This window comes from Cebus imitator, unplaced genomic scaffold, assembly GCF_001604975.1.
Source record: "Cebus imitator isolate Cc_AM_T3 unplaced genomic scaffold, Cebus_imitator-1.0 Scaffold84, whole genome shotgun sequence".
NCBI classification, from domain to species: Eukaryota; Metazoa; Chordata; class Mammalia; order Primates; family Cebidae; genus Cebus; species Cebus imitator.
The window spans coordinates 927,068-940,859 of NW_016107399.1; the positions used below are offsets into that span (position 1 = coordinate 927,068).

Consider the following 13,792-nt stretch of genomic DNA (forward strand, 5'->3'; position numbering starts at 1 on the left):
AAGGTAACAGAATCTATGTCTCCAAAATCTCAAACTATCATAGTAGCCCTGGACTTCTTACCCTTACTTTTACATGAGAGCAAAATACCAACTATAGCAGCAGCAGGGATCATGTGCTAATTGTCTTGTTTCCCCAAAGCCTAGTATTAGAAGAGATGAAGTAAATATTTGTTAAGCTAAATTTAATGCTTACATAGAGAAGATTTCTATAATATTTCCAAAATCCAGTGACTCCATGGGTTCAACCCATTCAAAGCCCTGAATGCCCCGCCCTGAGCCATTACTGAGATTATTTTAAAATAAGCCTTTTAGGCAATACACATAATCTGCTACTGGTTAATGGAGAATGTTGAGCCCCTTTCATTATGATTTATTTTGTATACTTCCAGTTTTGTTTCTATTTTTTCTTTGAGGGAGGGGGAACATTAGGAGAGGACATTTTCTCCTTCCAAGGAAATGTGAAAATATCCTGAATATGCCATCAGGAAGGGAAGCTTTCAAAGCATGATGTATTATATATTGTTGAATTTTGGAAAATTCCTAAGTAAACCTCACCAGGTTATTTCTGTACAATTACAAAATTTCCAGTCAGTTTCCCTAGAGTGTGTGCTACAGTGAAACCGATTGAACTTCCGGTTGTGTTTATTTCTTACATACAGCTGAAGGTGTGGGCCTATACTTGCCTTGAATCATAACTCTCTCTAAAAATGAATAATGCTAATTAAACTAAGCAGAAGAGATGAAGGCAGATCATGCTGCTTGCCTTTTCTCCTTGCTGGTAAGACCACCCTAAACTGTCCAATTCTTACTCCAGGCAGGAGTTATTTAATAAGTGCTAACCACATGTTTTGGATCTAGCACACTTCAGTCCATCTCTTGTAAGTTGCTGTACCTACCTCAGTTACATATGTCTTGGCCTCATCATAGAACGTCTATCTCTTTACTTCACGCCTCAGTCCATTTCTAAAGCTTATCTCATCCTACATGCCTCTCTGTTTTTTTCTGTATTTCCTTATTCTCTGATTTTGCATTCTCATATATTTTAAACCTGATATGGAAATTGCTATCATGGTTCTTACTTGGGCTTCTGCAAAATCAATAATAATTTCCCAATTTAACTTTATTCTCTCTGGTTACTGGGATGACACTTATCAAACAGCATGAAATTACCTTTGTTGATAATCTTAATTTGGGGTCATTCAGAGGACTGAGAAATAGCATAATGCAGTGGTTAAGAGTTGGGTCCTTAGAGCCAGATGTGTGGATGAGAATTCTTTGTTTGATTTATTCATGTTTAACCCTTCTGTGCCTCAGTTTTCACATCTATAAAATAGTATGATAATAAAACTCAATTCTAGGGATGCAATAGGAAGTACATGATATAAATTATGTATCACAAATAACTATATCCAGCATGTATTAAGTAATCAATAAACATGCATTGGTACCACTATTAATGTATCACTGCTATTATTGACCGTCATTATTATAACTAGACTCCTACCTTAGTACAGAGATCCACTGCCCATCTTGGATGCAGTCTTGTTAACTAGATCTTATTTCCCTGTGACTGAGATGCTGTCTTGATAAACTTCTTACTGCCAAATAAGTTCAGATCTTTACTTTGTTTTTACTTTTTCTCTCCCTGATACCACTTGTTGTCATATGCTGGATCCCCAGTCAAGTATCCAATTCCCTGCCAACTGCCATAGACATGACTAGTTTGACATCACGAATTCTCTCTTCCCCTGGGTCCCACATTGCTTTGAACTGGATGCCTGTAGATGCCCCCTGTTAAACCAATTGAATCTTTCTCATGCCAATAATTCCACAGGGGTGCCACCTGTTACTTATTGCCATTATCTTTGACAAGACTTCCTTCTAGCTTCTATAGCTGGATCTGTTCCCCAGCATCTGCTGCACTTTACTTCTGATTACAAAGTCTGACTCATTTGAAATGATTTCATTGCACTTAAAAAGAACCTGCTTTCCCATTTTAAAAATAGGTGGCATGGCTACAGAATTTGATATTTAAGTTTGGTTGCTTATATATTAATTTAGCTCATGGATAAAATAAAGATTAAATTTTTCAAGACCTTTCTTAAAAAATATTTCATTACCTAGGTTTAGACTTTCTATTCCTCTGAAATATATATTTGGCATTTTTTATCTTGTAAAATAATATTAATTTTTAGCTATAGAATATTATAATTTAGAGGTCAATTCTCTAGCTTTAGTTTATTTGATCTTCATAACTATTCTTTAAAAATTTTGGTAGAACAATTGGAAACCAAAGTTCTGCAAGTTTCTACAATTTGTTTAAAAATATAGAGTAATAGCCAGAATTTGAAAGTCAGAATTAAAGTCTTCTGAATTTAGGGCAGGTTCTTTTTCACTGAAAACAATTTTTTTTGTTTTAAAAACAAAAATATTATTTTTTGTTAAAGGTAATGGACATGGAAATAAATATAAAATAAATATAAAAATTTTATTGTCATTCAGACAACAAAAGCAAAAGAACATTTTGTGTTCATTTATAGGTTTCCATATGTGGCCTTCAGATAGGCAGTGGAGGGCTAGGGCTTCACTTTTGCAATTGGGTCCTAATTAAATCAGCCAGGTCTTTTCTTCCTCAGAAGAAGATTCACCTTTTTACGGTCTCATGCCCTGGTAAAAATGATGATGGCTATTCTTCTGATGCATAAAAGGTCATTTCCTTCAGTTTGCTAATTAAAAATGCTTATTAATGAAGCCAAATACCAACGAATTTGTAGCATACACCTCCTGAGCAAGACATTGAATGACAATTCTCTCTGTGCCTAATACAGTTGTTCTTAGCACCTGTGAGGAAGTCACAGTGATATGACACTTGGTTTTCTAAGCAAGTCATGTCATCACCAGCCCACTGTGATTGGATGCAGCACTAGTCAGAAGGTATCAAAGAAAGTCAGAAAGATGTAAGTGTTTTGTAATTCTATTGTAACAATAGGACTATCTGGAAAGTGTATATGATAGATCACACATTCTGAAAATTAAGAGTGTAGCCATTAAAAGTCACACATAGAAAATTAGATTTGGCCAAATGATCTGAAGAAACGCGTCTTGGTTCACACTGCTATAACAGAGTATATTTGACTGGATATAGAGTAAATGTGCCTTAAACAGTGCACATTTATTACTTACAGTTTTAGGCTAGGAAGTTCAAGCTCAAGGCACCAGCAGATCCAGTGTCTAGTAAAGGGCTTCTTCCTGGTTTGCAGACAGCTACCTTCTTAGGGTATCCTCCTGCAGCAGGCAGAGAGAGACAGAGCAAGCTAGAGAGTAAGCTTTCATAATTTCTTTATAAGGGCACTAATTCTATTTATGAGGGCTCCACCTTTATGACCTAATTATAATCCAAAGGCCTCATCTCCTAATACCATCGCATTAGAATTGAGATTTCAAGATGCGAGTCTGGGGAGGACACATTCAGTTTATCACAGGAGGGTATACGGAAAGAATATTAAATATACCTCCCCAAGGAGTTTGCTAGCTGGAACATTTTTCGATTAGCCTTTTAAGCACTGAATCTTATACTATGGCTACTTAGGACACATTCAACAGAAATCAAAGTAGTAGCACTAACTTTCAATTTATATTATAAAAACATATATCAAAATTATATAATTATAGAAGAGGAAATACATCAACGGCATAGTACGTATTGAATGTATACATTTTGAAAGAGAGATACAGAATAGCGAAATAATCAGAATTGAATAGAAGGTAATCAGGGAAGGTAGGTTTCTAGAGAAACATGTTTCAAATTCGGCCTGAAAATACTAGCAGAGGGCAAAGGAGAGTGATTTCCAGTTGGGGTGAATTGAATCAGGAAAAAATATACACAGTTTAAATATGAGACAAAGTGAAGAAGTTTGTTTCCTATAGAAGAGCTATATTGACCAAAAAATGACAAATACTATTAGCATATAATAATGGCATTTTAAAATGTAAGAATAATATGTATCTAAACTAAAAATCCTACCATATCAAAACCAATCTTATAGCACTATTTGCATCACATTCCTCTCCTGCTCAAAGCCTTCATTGACTCTCATTATTCATGAGGCGGAAGAGTGCCATCATCAGAGTGACATCCATAGGCAGACATCTGGCTGCATTCTGTATTTCCGGTTTACTTTCTCACTACTCAGACCCCCCACCCCCTCCCACACATGCTCTTTCTTATCATTTGCTCCAGCCAAATTAACAACTTGCCATTCTTTAAAATTGTCTTATACATTCATCAACCTATTTTCTTTTTAAAGGACAACTTAGAAATAATTCATACTGCCCAAAATTTACTCATCTAAAATATACAATGCAATAATAAATAATATTAAGGGATTAAGACTGTTGTTGAGAAACCATCGCCACAATCTGTTTAGAACATTTTTATCACACCAAAAATAAACTCCTATGCAATAGAAGTTACTCTCCATTCTACCCCTATTTCTTCCCTAGACAACCACTAATGCACTTTGAATTTTTATAGATTTGCTTACTTTGAAGTTTTCATATAAATAAAATGACAAAGTTTGGCATTTTGGACTGGCTTCCTTCAGGCAATGTAATGTTCAAGGTTCATCAAAGTGCAAGCTTGTATCTGTGCTTCATTCCTTGTTATTGTTGAATAATATTCCATTATATAGATGTACTACGTGTTTTTATCCATTTACCAGTTGATGTACATTTAGGTTGTGTCCACTTTTTGGCTATTATGAATGATAATGCTATAAACATTGGTGTACAAGCCTTTGTGTAAACATATGTTTTCAATTTTCCCGGGTTTATGTTTAGGAGAGGAAATGCTGAATCATATCGTGTATTAGCCCAAGTTCTCCAGAGAAATAGAACCAGCAGGATACACACGGATATGTACACACACACACACACCCCTCCATAACAAAATAAGAAATACTAATGACAATTACAGTCCTCATTTCTATAACTGGTCACATGGTTAGAGCTGGTATCTATAACTACCACCTTCTGCTATCCATTCTGTGTTCTCTTTGCCTTCAGCAAGCACCTCAGCTGGCTGTGGTCATTTATCTGGTGAGTTGACTCAAACCTTCCTTCCTGAGGGATCTGGTTGATTATTGGTCCTGAGTGTATTAGATTGTAGTTTTCCACTGACCTTTATCACAGGGCATGGTAATACTAAGAGACGCCCTAAGGGATCTCCTGTATTCCAAACATACTCCTCCTTACCTCCATTGTATCCTGGCACTCCTTCTTGGTAGCCACAATAACTCCCTTCTTATCCTGTTGATTCAGAGTCATGTGGAGCCTTAAAAAGTGGCCAGGTGGCCATATTAACTTCCAGTTCAATGGAATAATTATTACTCCTGGTGGAAATATTCCTGCCTCTGGGGCTAAGACCTCTAGTGCAGCAGAGTATGAGGTCACCAGAACAGAAAATAAAAGACTGTTTAGTGGATCATTAGGCATAATAGCGAGTGGTACAACTCAGGCTTCCACCCCTTGATTCCTGGCCTCAAAAATCTTGGCTATGGGAGAAACAATACCATATACTGGACACTGATTCAGAGCATATACGGTCTTCTGGAGAACCTTGCCCCAGGCCGACAAGGCATTGCGGCCTAGCTGACAATGTAACTTGGTCTTCAAAAGGCCATGCCACATCTTCCTGAAGCCAGCAGCCTCCGAATGATGGAGAATATGGTGAAACCAGTTAATACTCCGAGCATGGGCCCACTGAAGCACTTTTTTGTTGTGTTTCCTGATGGAAACAATGCTGTGTGGAATACCATGACATGATGGATAAGGCATTCTGTAAGTCCATGAATGGTAGTTTTGACAAAAGCACTGAATGCAGAGAAGGCAAATCTATGTTCATAGGAAGTATTCATCTCAGTAAGAATAAAAAATGCTGCCTCTTTCATATAGAAGCATGCACATTTGGACTATTTCTTTGTGTAACTTACTTGACCCTTCAGGGCCTGCTCTGGCCTGACCCCATATAGCCATATATATCACTTTCATTTGATAGAATACTACTGTTCATGTCCAACTTTATGGCTTAATAGGTCAGATAACACCCAGTTCACGATGGCAGCTTAGGTTGCATGGTAACTTGGTGGCTCAGTCAGTCTATACTAAAGCCCAGTAGCAGACCAAGAGCTGTTTCTCAAAAGGAGAGCAATTATCTGTGGAGGATGGCAGGGCTTTACTCCAAACTCCTAAGAGTGTGCCCTGTGATTCACCTATAGGGGACTGCCAAAGGTTCAAAATAGCATACTTGTCTGCCACTGACACTGGAGGCACATTTAGAGTTGCTGGACCAAACAGCCCTAGCAGCAGAGTATCTCGGACAGCAGACTAGACCTCTTGCTGAGCCTTCTCTTGGTCTGGACCTCACTCGAAAATAGCAGGATTTCAGGTCTTTCAGTAAATAGACCAGAGTATTACACCCAAATGAGAATATGTTGGCTATGAAGTCCAAAGCAGCACATTAGGCACTGTGCCTCTTTTCTGATTGTAGAAGGGGCCAGGTACAATAACTCATCTCTTGCCTTGAAGGAATATCTCGACATGCCCATACAACTGGATGCTTAGAAATTTCACTGAGACAGAAGACACCTGAATTTTAGTCAGTTAGTTCTCACCGTCTGACACACAAATTTCTTATGAATTAGTCAAGAGTAGCTGCCACGTCTTGCTCACTATGTCCAATGAGGATAGTATCATCAATGTAATGAATCAGTATGGTAATTTGTGGCAAGAAAAGGTAATCAAGATACCCACAAAGTAATTTATGACACAGGGTTAGAGAGCTGATATACCCCTGAGGTAGGACAGTGAAGGTGTATTGCTAGCCTTGCCATCTGAGAGCAAACTGCGGCTGGCAGTCTTTACTAACAAGTAACTAGAAAAAAGCATTTGCCAGCTCGATAGCTGCATACCAGGCATCAGTGGATATGTTAATTTGCTCAAGCAAGGAAACCACATCTGGTACAGGGGCTGCAATTGGAGTCACAACCTGGTTAAGCTTGTAATAATGCACTGTCATTCTCCAAGATCCATCTTTCTTCTGCACGAGCCACACAGTCAAGTTGAATGGGCATGTGATGAAAATCACCAATCTTGAATCCTCCAAGTCCTTAATAGTGGTGCTGATCTCTACAATCCATCCAGGAATGCATTATTGGTTTTGGTTTATTATTTCCTAGGTAGAGACAGTTCTAATGGCTTTCACTTGGCTTCTCCCACTGTAATAGTCCTCACTCTATGAGTCAGAAACAATGTGAGGTTTCTGCCATCTGCTTAGTATGTCTATTCCAATTATGTGTTCTTGAAATGGGGAACTAAAAAGCACACCGTGAAACAGACCTGAGCTAAAACTCCATTTATTACCTGATCTTCATAAGCCACTACTCTGTTTAGAAGGCCACAGTGACAATGGGATGTCCTGGAATAGTATCAGTTCAAAGTTGGTGTTTAGTCGTCCCAAAAGCACTCATTTTCTTTTCCTCAGTGCATAGTTATCCTGGTAAAAGGTTGTAGGTTTCTTTGGGAAATGCTGAGAGAAAGATAAACCATATAACTTTTAGGTAGTGTAGTAATTTTATAAGTTTTCTTTCTACTTACCATGTGATTAAACACTGTATATTTTCTACGGATACAATAAGAAGATATAGAGAAAGTTTGTAGTGTTAAAATTTATTAATATGTGTTTTTCAATGTTCTATATACATATAATTCAGTTTCCTGAAAATGTTCAAAGCATCATGTACAGTCACCTAGCTTCTCGATTTTTATAAATGGTTGCTTTGTTATCTCCCTCAATCCAGAAAATGATATAAGCAAATACCCCACTCTCAGTACCAAAATATATATTATTTATGATTCTCCACAGAAATATAACCATAGGAGATATAGACAGATAGATAATAGGTAGGTACATAGCTAGCTAGCTAGATGATAGGTAGGTAGGTTGGTAGATAGATAGACAGATAGTTAGATAGGGATAGAATTGACTCATAATCATGGAAGCTGAGCAATCTTCCATCTGCAATGGAAGACTCAGGAAAGATGGTAATGTAAATTTTGGACTGAGTTCAAAGTCTTGAAATCCAGTAGTACTGAAGGGTACAAGTCTCAGCACAAGAGCAAGAGAAGACCAATGTGTCAGTTTACGCAGCAGGCAGAGAGGATTCAACCTTTTTCCTTTTGTTCTATTTAGGCCCTTGGTGGGTTGAATGATGTACTCACACATTGGGGAGGGAAATCTGCTTTACCCAGTCAACTAAATCAAAACCAACCTCTTTTGAAACTACCCTCACAGGCACACTCAGAAATAATGTAGGCCAGTGCATACTCTGATCCATGCAAGTTGAAAAAGAAAATAACTATAACATCTGGTAACTTTATAAAGTTTTGAGGAATTGTCAAACTGTATTCCAATGTGGCTGCATCACTTTACATTGTCAACAGCAGCAAATGAAAGTATCAACTTCTCTACATTCTTGCCTACACTTATTTTCTGTTTTTTGTTTGTTTTTGATAGTAGCCATCCTATTGATGTGAAGTGGTATTTCACTGTGGTTTTGATTTGCATTTCCCTGATAGCTAAGACATTGAAAACCAACCTTTTCATGTGTTTATTGGCTATTTCTATATCTTCTTTCAGACATATATATTCAAATCCTTTGCACATTTTAATTATTTAACATTTTATCATTGAGTTCTATGAGTTTGAAATACATTTTTATATCCATCAGTCCCTTATTGCATATAATTTCCAAATTTTTTTCTCTTGTTAGGGTTGTCTTTTCACTTTCTGAGGATATCCTTTGTAGCTCAAAAGTTTTAAATTTTGATGTGGTCTAATTTATCAACTCTTTTTTATTTTGTCACTTGTTCTTTTGATGTCCTATCTAAGAAAGCATTGCCTAATTGAAGGCCATATAGATTTATATCTATATTTTCTTCTAAGAGTTTTATAGTTTTAGCTCCTGCATTTCTGTTCCATTTTAAATAATTTTTTGTGTCTGATGTGAGTTAAAAGACAAAATTTATTCTTTTGCATGTGAATATCCAGTTGTCCTAGCAGTATTTATTAAAAAGACTACCTAATTCCCAATGAAATACCTTGGCACCTATGTTAAAAATCAATTGACCATAAATGTAAAAAAATTTATTTATGCACTCTCAATTCTATTCTATTGATCTATATGTCTTTTCGTAGGCCAGTATCACACTTTCTTGTCTACTGCAGCTGTGTATGTGTAGCAAGTTCTGAAATTAGGACATGTGAGTGCTTCAACTTTGTTGCTTTTTAAGATCATTTTGGCCAATCTGAGTCCTGGGTCTTTTATATTTCCATAAGAATTTTTAGCATCCATCAGCTTGTCATTCTCTGCCAAAAAAAAAAAAAAAAAAAAAAAAAAAAAAGCCACCAAGATGTTTTGACAAAGATTTCATTAAATCATAGATTAATTTGGGGAATATTGCAATCTTAATAATACCGTACCAATATAAACTACTTTTACATTTAAGTCTGATTTAATATATTTCAAAAAGTTTCATAGTTTTTATTGCATAGTCTGGCATTTCTTATGTTAAATTATTATTAATAATTTTATTCCTTTTGATGCTATTATACATTAAATTTTTTCTTAATTTTCTCCCTTGGAAATCCATATGTCCGAGGCATTAATGAGTCTTGAACATAGACCAAAAGCCAAGTTGGGATAAACAAGATATTGTCTTGTCCCTGGCTGGTTTGAGATGAACATTAGCAACCAGATGCCACTCCACCCAGATAAGGGACACATTTTTCATTTTATTTTTGGATTGTTCATTACTCATGTTTAGATATATAATTTAATTTTGTATATTCATCCGGAATCCAAATACACTGCTGAACTCATTTCTTAATGCTAGTAGTTTTATTCTTGGAATTCTTAGATTTTTCCACATTCAAGATCATATCATATTTGAATATTGATAGTTTAACATTTTCCTTTCTAATGTGACTGGCTTTTTTTCTTGTCTGAAAATCCTTATATTATTCCTAAATATAAAGGAAATGCATCCACCAATTACTTATTGATGTAAGCTGTGGTTTTCATACATGCCTGTTATCAGATTAAGAAAATTCCCTTCTATTCCTAATTTGTTGATTTGTTTTAATTGTGAAATTATATTAGATTTAATGAGAAAAATATTTTTTCTTATGTCTTTAAAAATAATAGAGTGGTTTTGTTCTTCTATTAAAATTATATATTACATTGACTTTTTTACATGTAAATTAACCTTGATTTTCTGTATTAAATCCTACTTTATTGTTGGGTATAAACTCTTTATATATTGCAAGATCATTTTTTCTTACCTAGCCTGTTAAGAATGTTTGCATCTATTTTAGAATGAATATGAATTTGTAGATTTATTTTCTTGTGACATTTTGCCTGTTTTTGGTATTATGGTAATAATGATGATATAAAATTTGAAAGTTTTCTCTATTTTTTTGGAAGATGTTGTAAAAATTGATTTAAATTCTTTTCTGAATATTTGCTAGAATTCAAAGCAAAGTCACCTTGGCCTGGATATTGCTTTGTTGAAAGTTATAAAGTTATTAATTATTTTTGCCCTTTGTGACCTTAGTCAGATTTTCTCTTTCTTCTTGAGTCAGTCTAAGTAGTTTGTGTCTTTAAAGGAATTATTGATCTAAGTGATCTAACTTACTTGTATTTGCATATAGTTCTTCATAGTTTCCTTTTAAATCCATACTTAAGTAAGGCCAACAGCGACGTCTCCTCTTTTATTCCTGATTTTGTCAATTTCAGTCTTCACTCTAGATTAAGCTTGCTAAAATTTGTCAATTTTTTTGACTTTCTCCAAAAAAACATCTTTTAGCTTTATGGGTTTTCTCCGATGCTTTGCCATTCTCTATTTCATTTATTTCTACTCTAACCCACATTATTTTCTTTCTTTTGCTTGCTTTGGGTTTAGTTTTCTCTACTTTTTCCTATGCCTTAAGGTAGAAGATTAAGTTATTAACTTAAGCTTTCTCTTTTAACATAGGCATTTGCAGCAATAAATTTCCCTCTGAGCACCGCTTTAGTTGAATATTACAAGATTTAGTATGCTACCTTATCATTTTCATTCTTCTGAGAGTGCTGATTTCCCTTATGATTTCTTATTTGAACCAGTTTTATTTGTGAATTCCCCAGTTTCTTTCCGTTGCTGATTTTAATTTTATTGTGGTTGGAGAGAATACTTACGTATGATTTCAATCCATTTAAATATATTAAGGCTTGCTTTATGACCTTGTCTATGTTGTGTCTTGGAGAAGGTTCAAATGTATACTTGAGAAGGATAATATTCTGCTGTTGTTGAGTGGCATACTCTATAGATGTTTGTTAAATTTAGTTTTTATAGTATTATTCAATTCTTCCATTTACTTGTTGAATCTTTACTGAGCTATTCTATCCATTATGGAAAAGAAGTATTCGTCTCCAACCATTATTGTGAATTGTCTATTTAGTCCCCCAATTATCAGTGTTTCCTTCATATATTTGGGGATTCTGTTGTTAGGTACATAAATATGTAAAATTATTATATCTTCCTTGTGAACATACCTTTTTTTCATTATAAAATATTCCTTGTTATCTTTGTAAGATTTTTTCTCTTTGACCATTTCAACTATGTCATCCCATTGCCTGTGGCTTCTATTTTTTTCTGATAAAAGCCTGCTGCTGATCTTATTTGAGTTCCCTTGTTCTTGATGAGTCATTTTTTCTCTTGCTGCTTTTCAGATTTCCTCTTTGTCTTTTGCTTTCAACATTTCGAATGTGATGTGCCTGGGTGTTGATCTCTGTACATTTATCTAATTTGGAGTTTGTTGTACTTTTTGGATGTTTAATCTTTTACATCAGATTTGGAAAGTTTTAAGTCACTATTTAGTTTCATATACTTTCTCCCTTTCTCTTTTCTCTGTTTTTCTTTTTCCTCTTTCCACTCAAATTATGTGGCTGTTGGTGCACAAAATGGAGTCCCACATTTAGTCAGTTGTAATTTTCAAATCCAGAATTTTTGTTGTTGTTGTTGAAGACAGAATCTTACTCTGTTGCCTAGGCAGAGCACAGTGGTGCAATCTCTGCTCACTGCAACCTCTGCCTCCCAGAGTCAAGCGATTCTCCTGCCTCAACCTCCCAAGTAGCTGGGATTGCAGGTGCCTACCCCCCATACCTGGCTAATGTTTTTGTATTTTTAGTAGAGATGGGGTTTCACCATGTTGGCCAGGCTGGTTTCAAACTCCTGACCTCAAGTGATCTCCCAAAGTGCTAGGATTACAGGCATGAGCCACCACACTAGGCCAGAATTTGTTTTTTGTTTTTTTGTTTTTTAAATAATTTCTATCTTTATACAGATTATTTGTTCAATGAGATATTATCACCATACTTTCCTTCAAATCACACTGGAAGTGTGATTTTCAGGCTTTGACTATATTTATAATAGCTACTTTGAAGTCTTTATCTGCTAAGTCCAACCACTGGCCCTCTTCAAAGCAGTTTACATTACCTGTAATGTGATCCTGACATGGAAACTACACCCTATGAGTAAGCTGGGGCATGAGTGATCAGGGAATAGTGTTCTCAGCCTTCTGTATCTGGGTTAGAGTTTCTGCCCTATAAATAAAGACAGGGTAGAGGCATAGAGTTCAATTAACTTGTGACTGCCCAGAATAGAGCTTCTCTAACCCAGGGCTGAGATAAATAAGAAACACTAGTAGTCTACCCTTCCTGGGGTTAAATTGTAGTCCCAGATTTGGCACTAGGAAAAGAGGAATCCCCATTCTCTTGATCACATCCAACTGGATTAGAGTTCTTCTAGTAGTTTCTATTAGAAATAGCTTGATACAGGGAGATGTCAGTCATGGCTCAAATACCTGTCTCTTCTTGTTCTTACAGAGATTTTATGGATTCTCTTGAATAAATACTTTTCTGTTTATGGTGTGCCCTTAAGACAATTCCCGGAGACTTTAAATGATTGTGTTTGTGTGTTTAAATAATATTCCCAGCTAAATGGTCATTTGTTGAGGAGAGCGTCTACTTCACGCCTTACTTCTCTCATGCCAATTCTAGAAGATATCTGAGTGTTTTTCCTTTATGATCACCTATCCCTCCACTCCAGTGATTCCTAAACTTCCAATTCACTCATGACTCTCTGTCCACCAGCTGCCCATAAATATCAAGTCATTTAGACTTACATACTTGGGAGTCTTTCTGATGTTTCTTTCTGGATATCTATTTTCCTGTCAAACATAATACCATAAAGATTAAGCTCTTTATCTTGCCATTGTAAATCATTTTTGAATTCTTCTTTTCTACTGTTCTACTTTAATCCTATTAATCTCTCCATTTTTCCAAAATATAGTTTTTATGTAGAAATCAATGCAAAAAGATTATTTTTAATGCTTATACGTTCCACTGTGGTAGATATTTGGGTATCAAAGTTAAATAAAATAACTTTGATACCCAAATATCTACCACAGTGGAACGTATAATCATTATGTTTCACCACTGTGTGCCTGTAGACCCAGCTACTCAGGAGGCTGAGGCACAAGAATCACCTGAACCTGAGAGGCAGAGGTTGCAGTGACCTAAGATCACACCACTGCATTCCTGTCTGGGTGACAGAGCGAGGTTCCATCCCACACACACACACAAATAAAAAAGGATATGTTCATCACCTTTGATAAACTCACAAGAGAATTTAGATG

At 35.7% G+C, this 13,792-nt stretch overlaps 1 non-coding gene across 1 annotated transcript; it reads right to left on the reverse strand.

Annotated features, from left to right (window-relative positions):
- Positions 1 to 9,704: 9,704 nt before the first annotated feature.
- On the reverse strand, positions 9,705 to 9,839 carry LOC119472086. The gene has a single exon (XR_005201196.1). It is a non-coding gene; the product is annotated as a small nucleolar RNA SNORA48 (small nucleolar RNA).
- Between the last annotated feature and the right edge of the window lie 3,953 nt (positions 9,840 to 13,792).